The sequence below is a fragment of the Bos indicus x Bos taurus genome, chromosome 24 (genome assembly GCF_003369695.1).
Source record: "Bos indicus x Bos taurus breed Angus x Brahman F1 hybrid chromosome 24, Bos_hybrid_MaternalHap_v2.0, whole genome shotgun sequence".
NCBI classification, from domain to species: domain Eukaryota; kingdom Metazoa; phylum Chordata; class Mammalia; order Artiodactyla; family Bovidae; genus Bos; species Bos indicus x Bos taurus.
The window spans coordinates 60,033,186-60,046,546 of NC_040099.1; the positions used below are offsets into that span (position 1 = coordinate 60,033,186).

Genomic DNA, 13,361 nt, shown 5'->3' on the forward strand with positions numbered 1-13,361 from the left:
GACAGAGATCCCTTCTCACCCACTGGCTAAACCCGAATTGTCACCAGTAACTGTGAAGGGCCTGGCATTCCGGGGTAGGAGGCAGGATGAGATTGTCCCTCCTGTCCACCTTGTCTGTTTGGCCACCCAGATGGAGAAGCTCAGATCATTATTGGGAATTACCTTCTAGAGTGGCCCTGCCATAGTCACTGTGTGAGTTGAGAAGCTCTCTTCATCCCAAGGCAGTCTCAGCTTCCTCCTCTGAAACTTGAGACCTTTAGACCCCTCTGTTCTCTCCTTCACCCAGATGCTTAAAACCCAATGGTTTTGCTATGAGGACAAAAGAAGACAATCTGAACGCTTGGAGAAACTCTTAAAAGTAGATGACTGAGGTCTTCCTCTCCGTCTGCCAAGCCTCCTCATTCCTCCTGCTGAAAACGATTAGCGTCCTCAGCATCCTCAAGGTCAACGTTGAATCCAGGCTGGAGACTCATCTCCTTTCCCCTCCTGTCTGCCTGTCTTCTGCTGTTCTCACCAACTGCCTCTTCCAGAATTCACAATGTGGGCAGAGTAAATGACTTCAAGTTCAGGGGGAGTCCAGGGGCAGAAGCGCCCCCCGCGCCTGTTTTACCCGGTTTCTTTCCTCTCCCTCCTAACATTTCCTTACTCTGTCAGCCAGTGGAGGAGTAGAAGCCTTTAAATGCGGCTCTGAACTGCGTTTCAAGAATTAACCCATCTTGCCCCTCACTGGTCTAAGCCACAGGGTGCCAACCGGACGCTAATTGCTTTCTTCTGGTGGGGTTCCAGACGGCTCCCAAGAAGGCAGGAGCGCATATTCCTGGCACCAATTGGCTCATTCAATTTGCTCGCACTGCATTAGCCTCTGCCGGAATATTCATGAGCAGGGGAATGAGGACCCGCACAGGCAGGCGACAGCCACTCGGGCTGGGGAAGGCGCGAGGGAGGGGACGCGGGCCGCGCGCCGCGCTCGGGGGCCGGTGACCGCGCCGGGGGCCTCTGCTCGCGGCCGGGCGCAGCGCCGGGCACCGCGGCGGGCGGGGCGGGGCCTCGGCGGGCTGGGCGCGCCGGGCATCGAGCGCAACTCCTGGCGCCCGCGCGGAGACTTTGCCAAAGAGCCGAAGGGCGAGACGCTGTGCCACTTCTGACGGAGGGGGCCGGGGGGTGGGGGGACGGGGGCAGCGCCTCCAGCCGGGGCGAAGGGACCAGCGGGACAGCGGCCGCCCGGGGCACGGGGCCACCATGTGAGCCGGACGCCGGCCCGAGGAGTCTGGACCGAGCGGCCCCGGAGAGGCGCCGGCCGTGCCAGGTAAGCGGGGAGCTCCTGGGGGAGGGGGTGGGGGTGCCGCGCGTTGTCCCGGGCTCGGGGTGCGGGGCTGCTCGGGGCGCCGGGGTCCGCGCTCCCGGGAGCCCCTTCGGGCGCTGCGCGCGCTCCGGCCCCGCGCCGCGCTCTCCCCGCAACTCCCCGCCACCGCGGCCGGCCTGCCAGCGGGTCGGAGTTGCACTTGCTCGGACTTTGGGGGCAGGGGACGCGAGGGCGCCTCCCTTCGCGCTGAGGAGCCGCTTTCTGCAAGCGGGAGGGCGGTGGGGCGGGCCAGGGGCTGCGCGCCCGGCCGTGGGGACCCGCGACCCTCGGGGGCGCCGACCCTGGCTGCACCCTCGCTTGCCCCCGAGTGGCGGCGCCTCTCCCCGGCAGCCGCGGGCTGGAGAGGGCCGGCCGCGTCCCCGGCTCGAAGATGCGCGCCGGCGGGGCCCCGAGACCCGAGCTCCGGGGAGGCTGGCGCGGCCCCCGTCCGCGCCTGGCGCGGCACCCACGCCCGAGTCCGGCCGTGGGAGGAGACCGTGGCGGCGACTCGCTTCCCCGCCACCTGCCGGACACCGCCAGCTCGCCGGGCCCGGATGCTCCCGGGGACGCTCTGGATGGCGCGCGGGTTGTTTGGGCTTTGCTCCCTCTAGTTGCGGTGGATGGAGACCGGGGGTGGGGCGGCGGAGGACCAGATGGGGTGAAAGTTGCCGATGTGCAGAGGAAACGCTCTCGCGGAGTTCCAGCGTGCCCTTAGCAACACAGAGAGACTGTAGGCTGGACCTACGACGGAGCATAACTCTGCCGGGCTATCCTCCTCGGGTTGGGCTGGAGGATGGAACCCAGAGGGCAGCCGGGAGGCAGCGCCGAGCTGTTTTTTGCGCCCCCCTCCCAAGACAGGCTGAGAGTAACAGGGCTGGCATGAGACCACTGGGGGGTTGGTCTCTTAGCAGGTTCGGAGTTTCCTATGCCATCATTAGTACTGCTATTAATGCTGTTGTTATTGGCACGGATGCCAGAAAGGATTTTGTCTTCCGATTGTTATAAGTCGCTTGGAAACAGTCTGCCCCTCCCCGCTCCCAAATGTCCCTTGATCCCCTTAATCTCTTGATGCTCCTCCCCATCAAAGAAAATTATCCCTCGGATCTGTGGGAGTGTCAGGGACAACCACCCCCGCCGCCCCCGCCCCGCAAAGGAACTGGAGCTACGTAAGAACACCAGAAACAGCAAAAAGTCCCAACTTCACAACGTGCTTGCTCCAGCGCTCTAGATGAGGGTTATATTTCTGTCTGCTCTAGCGTCCTTTGGCTCCAGAACGGTGGAGGCATTGCCAATCTCTATCCCATACTGGACTCAGCTGTCTCTTTTGGTGTATTCCTACAATTTGGAAATATATTTTTCTCTTGTTGTGACCCTCGCCATCCCACTGGGCACGTCACCTGGCCGCGGCAGGCTCCAGCTCCCAACACCAGAGGCACCACAAGGGCACCTGCGGTGGCCTCCCCAGGGCTTGGCCCCTGGTCCGAGCTGCTCCCGAGTGCAGAGTTGGCCAGCTGATGACGCAGAAGACAGGGCAGGAGGGTGGGAGAACAGCGTGTGAGTCAAGCCAAGAACAGGAGATGAGGTCAAGCCTCCTCGCTGGCCACATCCCTTCCTGCCAGAGAAAAGAGAGAGACAAATGGAGAGCAAACGGGAAGTATTAGAAATTGGAACCAAGCTCTCAGAGTCTATTTAGGCTGTTGCCATTGACTTTGCTATGACCTTCCCTTGCCAGTGCTTCCGACTTTCCCTGTTTGTCAATGCACGAGTAGCCGAGCCTTTCTAATAGGACGGTCACGGTGAGATGATCTAATTTTGTATCCCCAAAATGCTGCAAGTGTCCTGGGAAAAGACAGTCTATAAAATACGCAGTTTTCACGTTTTGTGGGGTGTTTGCTACACTGCAGGTTACGGAGCGACATTTTTAGCATGTGTGCCACGTGGCCGTGTAAAATTAAAATGGAAAAGGAAAGTGCAGACATAAAAATGACTTAGCATTCTTGACACTCTTGTAGAAAAATTATCTTTCATTTGGGGAGAGTTGCCTGGGAGTCTAATCAGTGTTGATACTACTGAAACGCCCCCTTCTACCTTTCTCCCCAGTAAAATTTTATGGCCCAGTTCTCCCAGGAAAGGCAATGGGAATGCAGAAAGTGAGCGTGGAAGGGTTGTTAGGGGAGCCATCACATAGACTTTGGAGACTGGAACAGGAAGAAAGATGCCATCCTCCTTGCAGAGCAGGGAAATGTTCTTCTGGAAAAAACAGTTTAACAGTGTAGGGCAGTCGACCCAGTCCTGGCTGTTGTCTATTCGCAGATTCAGGACCAGAACTCAGTGCTCCAAAGAGGGCTAAGCAAGGGGCCTTGCTCGCCTCCCTTTGGTAGAGACACTGCCCTGCTCCGCTCTTGGGATTGCTGTTAACTCCTCTCCCTGCCTGCTCACTGCAGTCGTTCCCCTTGCCTTTGCAAAGCGATTCAGATGGACTCTGTCAGTCCCTTATATATTTGTAAATATCTCCCAAGTTCTTAAGCTGCTCAGAGACGTGCAGCTGTTGGCAAATTCAAGGCAATAGTTGGAAGTAATGAAGAGAGTCACTGAAAAGTGGGTATGTTTTTCCCTGGTGGAGAAGTTTTTGAATGCCTTTTGAGCTAGAAAATTAGCAGTTTAGAAAGCAGGAGGGATTTCCTTGACTTCCCTCTACTCAGAAGCCAGGAGCCGTGTTTTTCTTTCCCTCATAGTAGTGAGCACTGTTTGCTTAAGCATTTTTTTACAATTTTGGACTTAAAATGGGCTTCGGCCTGATGGTGTTCTATGGAGAGAGGAAAAATGTAAAGAGATACGGAAGGAAGAGCTGCAGTAGCTGGGACATAAATCAGCCAGAATATATGGGGGGGTGATGAGAATAGGTCTTTTCACCCTAAAAAAAGAGTGTCCACTCTGGAAGAAAAAGAAGTCTGATTATTGGCATCCAAGCCTGAAACCAAGGCAGCTGATGCTGAGAGGAGCCAAAGGGCAGTTCTTCTTAGTTTAGAAACAGCAAGACAGTCTCTGCCAAAGGTTGCTGTAAACACGGAATAAAGATTTCATTGTGGGCTGGTGTGACTAGAATAATTAGACAGCTAATTGTTCATTCTGATCTGGTGGTGGTGTAATCAGTAGTGCAGAGCAGTGAAAATAAGAGCAAGGGAGAAATAGAAAAGTAGCACATCACTTTTCTCTTTACTTGTTTTACTCTGAGGGTATTAGGAAAGTCCTGATTAGCTTTGTTGTCCTCTTTTTAAAGTATGTTCATCTCCCCAGAACCCCGAGAACCTGGCAGTCTGAGATCCTCTGCTGCCATTTCCCCCCTTCCAGGTTCCAGTCTGGTTATGGACAAAATTTCTCATCTTCTAAAGTCAGCATGGGAAACTACAGTAGGAATGAATGCATTAGGTAACTCCAGTATTAATAGGTTTGCTATGTATCAGCCCAAACCTTAGTATCAGCCCAATCAGAATATACACAAATAGCACCACATTTTTGTGCTTCTCCAACAAATATTTCACAGATATATAAGGTTTAAGAAGTAAATATTCCATTTGTGACACTTAATTATATTTTCTGTTGTGAACCAAATTGCCTAGTGATTAATCTTTCACATTTAATTGAAGAAATGGCCTCTTTGGTATTTTCATACTAATTTAGGAGGAAAAAAAAGCAAACATAAGCAATAAAGGTGATTTTTAAGTGACTGAGCAGCTACAGTTCTTATCGGCAGTGCACTGTGACTTATTGTTATTTACTAGAAGATGGCACTGTCATAAATCCCTTCTGAAATGACTTCTGCAGTGAAGAAATGAGTAAAGGAACGGAGAGCATTATGTACTTAGTGTCTGGGGTGCAGGAAGGGAAGAACCATGTATTCGTTAGTTCAAACCCTCCCTGAATCTCAGTGTTGACACAGAACATGGAGCAAATTCTCATTATTTGAATTTTAAAAAGGAACATTCTTAAGTGTCAATGTTCTGGGAATAAAAACACTCTGCTATAAAGAAAGCATAATAAATCACATAAGGTCATAAAGTCTCATAAGGAGAAATACTTAGTTTCTCCAAGACACTCATTCTGTCTCCATTTGTTTAAGAGGTACAGAACTGTCCTTCCTAACCTTTAGTTTCTTTTATCTGTCCTGAATCAAAAAGGACCGCAAAGGAAGAACACGTACTGAAGCGTTAAAAAGCAAAAGGGGTGCAAAACCATTGAGCTTTCAGAAGGCAGAGTTCTACTTTACAAAACGCACTGTCTACAGCAAGTAAAAATAGAAAATCATATTTCCACATTAAATTATAGAAACAACCCATTTTAAAGAGAAATTTAGCCTTTTCTCATTGAATTGCTATTCATGGTTTGCTCAATAGTTTTTCAGAGTAATCTGCCAATCTGCTAACCAGGACTGTCTAGTTAAGAATATTCCTAATTACATATGGATTAACTTAATTTTAGAACCCTAAGAATATTCAACTCAAAGCATTACTCAAGTGCAATGCAAAGCAGAAATGGTCCAATTTGCCTAAAGGTATATGTAATGTTTTTAAGTTTAAAGACTCATAAAAGAGTGAACATTTGGTATGGGAGTACATCAGTGAATAACTACAATAAAGGAGTAAAGGACACTATAAACTGTTGGATCTTTTAAACATAAACAAAGTAAGGTTATAGCAATACAGCTCATTTCTCCTTCCAAAACAGGAAGGGCCAGCCATGCAAAATACAAATGTCAAAGACTTGTACAACACTGCCTGAAATGGAAGTATTTTTGCTATTTATAAGAATGTTTGACAGTCTAATCAAAAGTTAAAAATGTATTCCAACAAATGCCATTATCATGTTAAGAGTAAAGAGGTATCTTGTATGGAAGAGATATTTCTTTATAGTTCTATGCTCCTAACTGGAATCTTATACATAGTAGATTCTCAATAGATAGGTATTTATTTCTTTTTTATAAGGAAAATAAAATTGAATTAATGGAATTTCCAAGATAGATGAGTTTATAATAAGTCGAAAACCTGAATGTTCTTTGTTACTTCAAATTCTTCCTCTAAACTGGTGAGATATGCTTGTGACCAATAGTCATAATTATAGACAATAGTCTGGGTTCGAGGGAAGTTTAAAAAAGATAATAAAAGGGAAAGATGTAAAGGCTCTCCTTTTCCTTTAGTTTTACCTGAGTGTCAGGTGTGTTTCCGTATACCCAAGTTGTTAAATGCTCAGCATCTCTCCATAATGAAGCCGCGTGCCTGTGCTCCGTCGCTCCATGGTGAAGACGACACTTTACCAAATGGTCATTACTCACAAGTCCTCACACAGAGTCTGTCTCTGAAGTACTGACGTACTGACCGATTATGACTCAAAGGCTGCTGTGGCAGCTAATAAAGGGTAATTCAGACAATAACTTCATTCCACGGCAGTGGCCCCCTTGGTTGTCACAGACATTTGGTTGACACACAGCCCAACGTTCAGACCCAACCGTGCAACTGCAGCCGGACTCAGCACCAGACGGGAGGGCCGAAGCCTGCAGTGAGGTCCCCTCTGTGCAGCCCACTCCCGCCACCCGCCCTGTCCCCGCCGATGACGAGATGAGCTCTGTTGACTGTCCACAGAATGAAAAACAGGGGCCGCGAGGAGCTGAAATGTCTGTACGTGTATCATCACGCTGCTTTTTGTTTGTTTTTCTTTGAGGTCTGACCTTCGTTCAATGAACAAGGTGGTCTCAGAGTTTTCCTGGAGAACAGTACATAGGGTAATGCGGTGACATAATTGGGAGCTAATAGTCAAGAGAAAACCAGGCTAGAATTAGCAAGAAGATTCAATTACCTCTTGTTCCCAGAGGCAGCCGTTTACCAAGACCGGTGCTAAAGTTGTGGTCAAAACAGGATGGGGAGATGGGCAGTGCGGCTTATTTGTTCTCTAGCTGATGTCTTCGGATGGAACCAAGCCTTGGTTTCCACTTTTCACCAGTAAATCAGAACAGAGTTTATTAGATAGTAGCTGATAGAAATTGTTGATGCACACTTTAAGAGTACAGCTGAACATAAGTATTTTAGATGTATTTATAAAAATTTGTGGTTAAAGATATTGTAACATACTATTTTTCTCCGATGGAATAATGTGCATTTCATATCATATTCATTATTCCTTTTTTTCATTTTATAAAGCTAGTGACTTTGAACCCTTATCAATTCCTAATGTGGGGTTAATGTGCACATATTATGAATAATCAATGAACTTAACATAATCTGTTTGTAAAAACCAACAAGAAGTAATTTTATTTAGCACATTTAATTAGAAAATGGCTGAAGGAGTTTCATTTAGATGTAATCTCTGAAGGAAACCAAATATGTGTTTTTTTTAATTTGAAAGATTCTCAGCACTGTTTTTGCATCTAAGATCCTTTTCCATGCAAGTGTTTCGAGTAGACATGTAGAATGCACAGTATCACGTACTTAGTACCTTTTAACTTTGACGGGGGCGGCGGGCGCGGGGGGAGCCAGCTGAACATGCCAGCCATTTCTGTGCCCACCCTTACACAGACCCAAAGGTTTCCTTCATTTTGCTTGTATTGTTAAGAAACAAGGCAGGTTTCAATATCTCGTTTTCAAATTCCTTGATCCCTTACATCCAAGGCCTCGTCGGAAGTATGAATTGCAAAGGCATCATCATTACACCATTGAGAGAAGAAGCCACGCTGGAGAGCATGTGTCTTGTAAGCTTTTTTTGGATATTGAATAAGATTCTAAATCTGTGCCATACTTTTTGCACAAACTGGCAAGAACCCCCGAGGATGTTCATCTGATAAATAAATACGAAATAAGATTTGTGCTATCATTAATCTCACTGCTTGGCTTGCCAGGTGGTGCCGTGATAAAGAATGCAGGAGATACAAGAAACACAGGGTCAATCCCTGCAACCCCTGGAGTAGGAAAGAACAACTTGCCCCAGTATTCTTGTCTAGAAAATTCCATGGGCAGAGGAGCCTGGTGGGCTACAGTCCATGGGGTTGAAAACAGTCAGACACGACTGAGAGACTGAGCACAATCTCACTACAAATTGTATTTTAAGCAAATGGTATCTAGCAGTCAAAGTACTTCTTCATTAATCTTATGGTTTTGAAGTATTATAATGGCATCTACCTTTATCCATAGCCTGTGTTCTCCTCTCAATAATATTGGGAACATTTATTCAGTCCAAAAATATAAGGCATACTCGTATTTGGAAATAAAATCCTTGAGTAGTCATTAAAAAATTAATCCATTTGGCAGTTCAGCACCTCAGTGGAATACTTCAGGCAGCTAAGCACAGAGGTGATCATCTGATTCATGGGGCTGGTGAGTACTTGAGGTCAAATTGCTGAGGCTTCTTTCTTTAAATACAGAAAAACAACAGATTTCTTCATGATATAGAAGTGCTGTCCATTTCTTTAGATACATCTGTGCAGTGCACCTGTGTCAATTAAAATGCACTCAGAGACAACGTAGACAGGGCCGTGACGACAGCCACCATGATTTAGTCCTTGACCCTGTGCCAGACACTGTGCTGAGTTTGTAGCTCAGACGGTAAAGAATCTGCCTGCAGTGCAGGAGACCTGGGGTTCAACCACTGGGTCCGGAAGATCCTCTGGAGAAGGGAATGGCAGCCCACTCCAGTCTTCTTGCCCGGAAAATCCCATGGACAGAGGAGCCTGGCGGGCTACAGCCCACGGGGCCGCAGAGACTTGGACACGACTGGGCGACTTCCCCTTCGCATGGTGCGCGTGGCCAATTACAACGCACAGCACTGAGAGAGGACGCAGGAAGGGCCATGGAAACAGCCACCGTGAGTCAGTCCTCGCCCCTGTGCCAGACACTGTGCTGAGGGCTTCAGATGCATGACCCCATTCATCCCTTTGTGAAGCCACTATAGCTCCCATCTTCCTTTTACAGATGCAGAATCTGAGGCTCAGGATTATGTGGTCTCCTAGGCAGATTTCAAACCCAGGTGTCTCCGGCTCCCAAGTTTGGGGTTCTAATCATGCAGTTACACTGTCTTCCCTACAGCAGGGTTTCTTATCCTTGGTACTAAGGACATGTTGAGCCAGATAATTCTTAACTCTTTATTTGTCGTTCAGCCGCTCAGTCGTATCTGACTGTCTGTGAGAGTCAGACAAAGCACGCCATGGACTGCAGCACGCCAACCTTCCCTGTCTTTCACTGTGTCGAAGAACTTGCTCAAATTCACGTCCATCAAGTCAGTGATGCCATCCAGACATCTCATCCTCTGTCATCCCCTTCTCCTCCGGCCCTCAATCTTTCCCAGCATGAGGGTCTTTTCCAACGAGTCAGTTCTTCGCATCAGTATTGGAGTTTCAGCTTCAGCGTCAGTCCTTCCAATGAACACCCAGGACTGATCTCCTTTAGGATGGACTGGTTGGATCTCCTTGCAATGGATTCTCAAGAGTCTTCTTCAACACCACAGGTCAAAAGTAATTCTTTATTAGAGGAGTGAAAAGGAGCTGTCTGGTGCATTTTAGGACATTTAGCAACATCCCTGGTCTCTACTTGGGTTGGGAAGGTCCCCTGGAGGAGGCCATGGCAGCCCACTCCACTATTCTTGCCTGGAGAACCCCATGGACAGAGGAGCCTGCTGGGCTACAGGCCACGGGGTCACACAGAGTGGACACGGCTGAAGCGACTTAGCACGCATGCACACTGAATTTTCTCTAATTCACATATTCAGAGTCATTGTAGTAAATGGAATAGAATAAGCAGGAGAACTTTACCACGTGCCACACAGAATAAGAATCACTTCCTGTGTGCCAAGCCTTCTGGAAAGCGTATCACCAGCATTATGCCATTGCTTTCTGACTTGAGCTTCGTGAAGCAGGAACTGGCATCGTCACCACGTTGTAACTGAGGAAACCGAACCACAGAGAAGGGGCGTAACCCCCCAGCCTCACACAGCTAGGAGCCCCAGCCATACTACTCTGAGCCTGAGTCCGTCCCAAGTTACAAAATCTGTCCTGCTCCTCACCCTTTCAGCATATGGGAGTACACTATTAAGTTTGAAATGATTTTTTCTAGTGTATAAGACATGTGGTTATTTAAATGCAAATACCTAAAACACCTTTCGAGAACTAAAATACATCATTTTTAAAATTATTTGGTTTTTTCTATTATCTATGATGTTGCTTCCTTCAAAGAGCGTAAATTGCTCTGAATCAACTTTAAGTAAATAGGGAAAACAGGGTTTTTAGGGTCTAAGCACTAAGTTTAGAAAGCAGATGCTAAACAGTGTTTTAAGTCTGTAGCTGACTGTTGTCTGGAAAGGTGGGCACGAAGAAGAACCGCCTAAGAATGTCTTTGCGCAGCCGTTTCGTCAAAAGGAAGGAAGCTCCCCTGGACCCTGCAGTTTCTGCCGTCCAGAATAGGACGTCGGACGTCGTCTGCTGATAATGAAATAGTCTTTGTGCAGTGTGCTCACAGCCCACCAAGGCGCATGTCTAAAATTCAGCCTTGCTGAGTCTCTTACATAACGTATTCTCACCAGGGTTTCATTCTCCCTTATCAAATTGTGGCTTATGGAACCTTTGTATGACTTTGTGAAGTGGAGTGGAGATTATCACACTGGTGTTTTATTCACAAGTACCCACCCCTGGGTTTTTACATGATTCCATAGGGGGACACTGATACAAAGAGTGTTCTCAATATCCTTCATGGTGGGAAGTATTGTCAATCAAGAAGCAAGGCATCTCCTCAATGACCACAAGTCATTGGAAGCATCTCTACAACCTGAAGCAGTATGGAACCATGAAACTGTGCTTCCCATCACGTGTGAGCCGCTCACAACGTAGGATTGGATAGGTTATTCAGGGGATTTGGACAGAACAAGTTAGGAATGAACTGGGAAAGAGGCATCCTACAAGCACTGAAGAATGTACCAAGCAAATGCTGCTACCAGAACCTGACCCTGGACTTCAGGCTTCTTGGGTCAAAGTATGTCAAAAGCCATATGGCTTCGATCTCTACCCTCATTCACAGTTCTGAGAAGTGTAGATGGCCTTAAGTCCTGTACCTTTAGAAGTCACCAGCTAAGGGATATGAATAGCTGGGTTAGGATTAAATAATGTACAGAGGACCACTGTACAGAAAACCAGTGACCACTAAGGCACGGCCTTACAGTGTCACAGACTAGAGAGGAGATGTCCACTAGGAGTGTGTTTCATTATAATATGCAGCCTTCAAGTTAGAGATGTTGCCTTCTCTTTCCCATCCCAACCTCACCTCTACTAATGTTCTACAGGAGATACCAAAGATAGCTCTTGCATCTTTCAGATAAAAGGAAAACCTTCATACATTTGGTGCTGGGTAAAAGAAATACTTAAGCCAAATTGAAGACATCAAAAATAAGCAACTGCATTGAAAAGTCACAGCCATATTGAACAATAAACAATTTATGGAAGGAGCCCAGAAAAATTGTTTTTTAAAAAAATTGAAAAGCATAGCTTCTGACAAGTATTCCTTATTTATGAATGTAAGTAGAGTTTTTTAAGAAACACAAAAATGCTAAAATAAAATGCAAGTTGGACATGTACATTCCTCTCTGAGGCTTGGCATGAGAGGAAATCTAGGCACATATGAGGTTAATTGCAGAGTATAATTCAATGATCATTAGCTACACTAATTGAGAGAACAGAAGGTCAGGATTACGTGAAATTGTAAATGATTCCAAATCACTTATGGTTGACTGGGGAAGAGCTCTTGGCCTTTGACTTGAGTATTGGTAAGCCTGGGGATCTAGCAACTCAGTGTTTAAAACGAAGGGACTCTCCTAAGTGATGTCTAGATGCCCAAGCGTAGACACTGCTCTCCTGTTTAATACTAGTTAGTTAGCTGCGTCGGGACTTGTGGCACGCGGGATCTGCTGCGTGAGGCGGCCTCTTCTGCTGTGGGTGCGGACTCTCTGGTTGTGGTCCCAGGGCTTCAGCAGTTGGGGCACGCGGGCTGAGGTGCTCTGAGACCTGTGGGACCTCAGTTCCCTGACCAGGGATCGAACCCCTGTTCCCTGTGTTGCAAGGCAGGTTCTTAACCAGTGGGCCCCCAGGGAAGCCCCTAGATACTTCTGGTGTTCCCCCTCCTTTCTTAGCTCAGCTCCCCTCTACTTGTCCTGGGGAGCTTGTGGGCTGCACTCAACAGACCAGGGCTGGCCTTACTTTCTGCTGAGGACACCAGATAACTGGATGGTTCACTGGCTATATTCCTGCTCTGGCTTCCTAGTCCCTTCAAGGAGTCATGAGGGCAAGAAATCGGAGGAAGTGCTGAGAGTGTTCACCCAGGAAGAGTCTGCCCCAGTGACACCACCCAGGGCTGACAGACCCCAGGCTGTTTACCGCTAGGAAAAACACAGAAACCAAAACACTGACTCTCTCAAATATTTCTCTGGTTCCAAGGCAAGCTGGAATACAAATTGTTTCGAAAGGATCCCGTGCATGCAAAGTGAATAGCTGTCAACAAAGCTATAATTAAGGAGATGAGATGCTGTCAATAAACTTGAAATAATGCTCTTCCTTGGAGCAACCGCTTTATGCCTTCTCTTTTCTCTACCCTCTCTTCACACAGCCTCCCTCCAGGATAATCTGGAGTTTTCTCAACACCATTTAGGAGGGAAAACTCCCTGCGGAGCTTTTTAGAGACTTGGAGAAATAACACAGGCTGTGTTTTTTCTTCCTTTTGAGATGCTTGATGTTGTTGTTTGACCCTAAGTTGTGCCCGACTCTTTGCGATCCCCTGGATTGGAGCCCACCAGGCTCCTCTGTCCATGGGATTCTCCAGGTGAGAACACCAGCGTGGGGTGCCATTTCCTTCTCCAGGGGACCTTCCCCACCCAGAGACTGAACCAAGTCTCCTGCACTGACAGACTCTTCACCACTGAGCTACCAGGGAAGCCTCTTTGAGATGGACATGTTGCTAATGTTTCCTTCAAATTCATGGTGTTTTCCTTTTTTAGCCAA

General features: G+C 47.5%; 1 protein-coding gene across 2 annotated transcripts in view; it reads left to right on the forward strand.

Annotated features, from left to right (window-relative positions):
- The first annotated feature begins 1,173 nt into the window (after nt 1-1,173).
- Nucleotides 1,174-13,361, forward strand: part of CDH20 (cadherin 20) — a 214,458-nt gene continuing 202,270 nt past the window's right edge. The window contains exon 1 of one of the 2 annotated variants that reach the window (XM_027525635.1): nt 1,174-1,306. The gene's annotated coding sequence lies outside the window, so the exon portion shown is untranslated. The remainder of the gene's footprint in view (nt 1,307-13,361) is intronic. The other variant, XM_027525633.1, reaches the window with a different exon arrangement.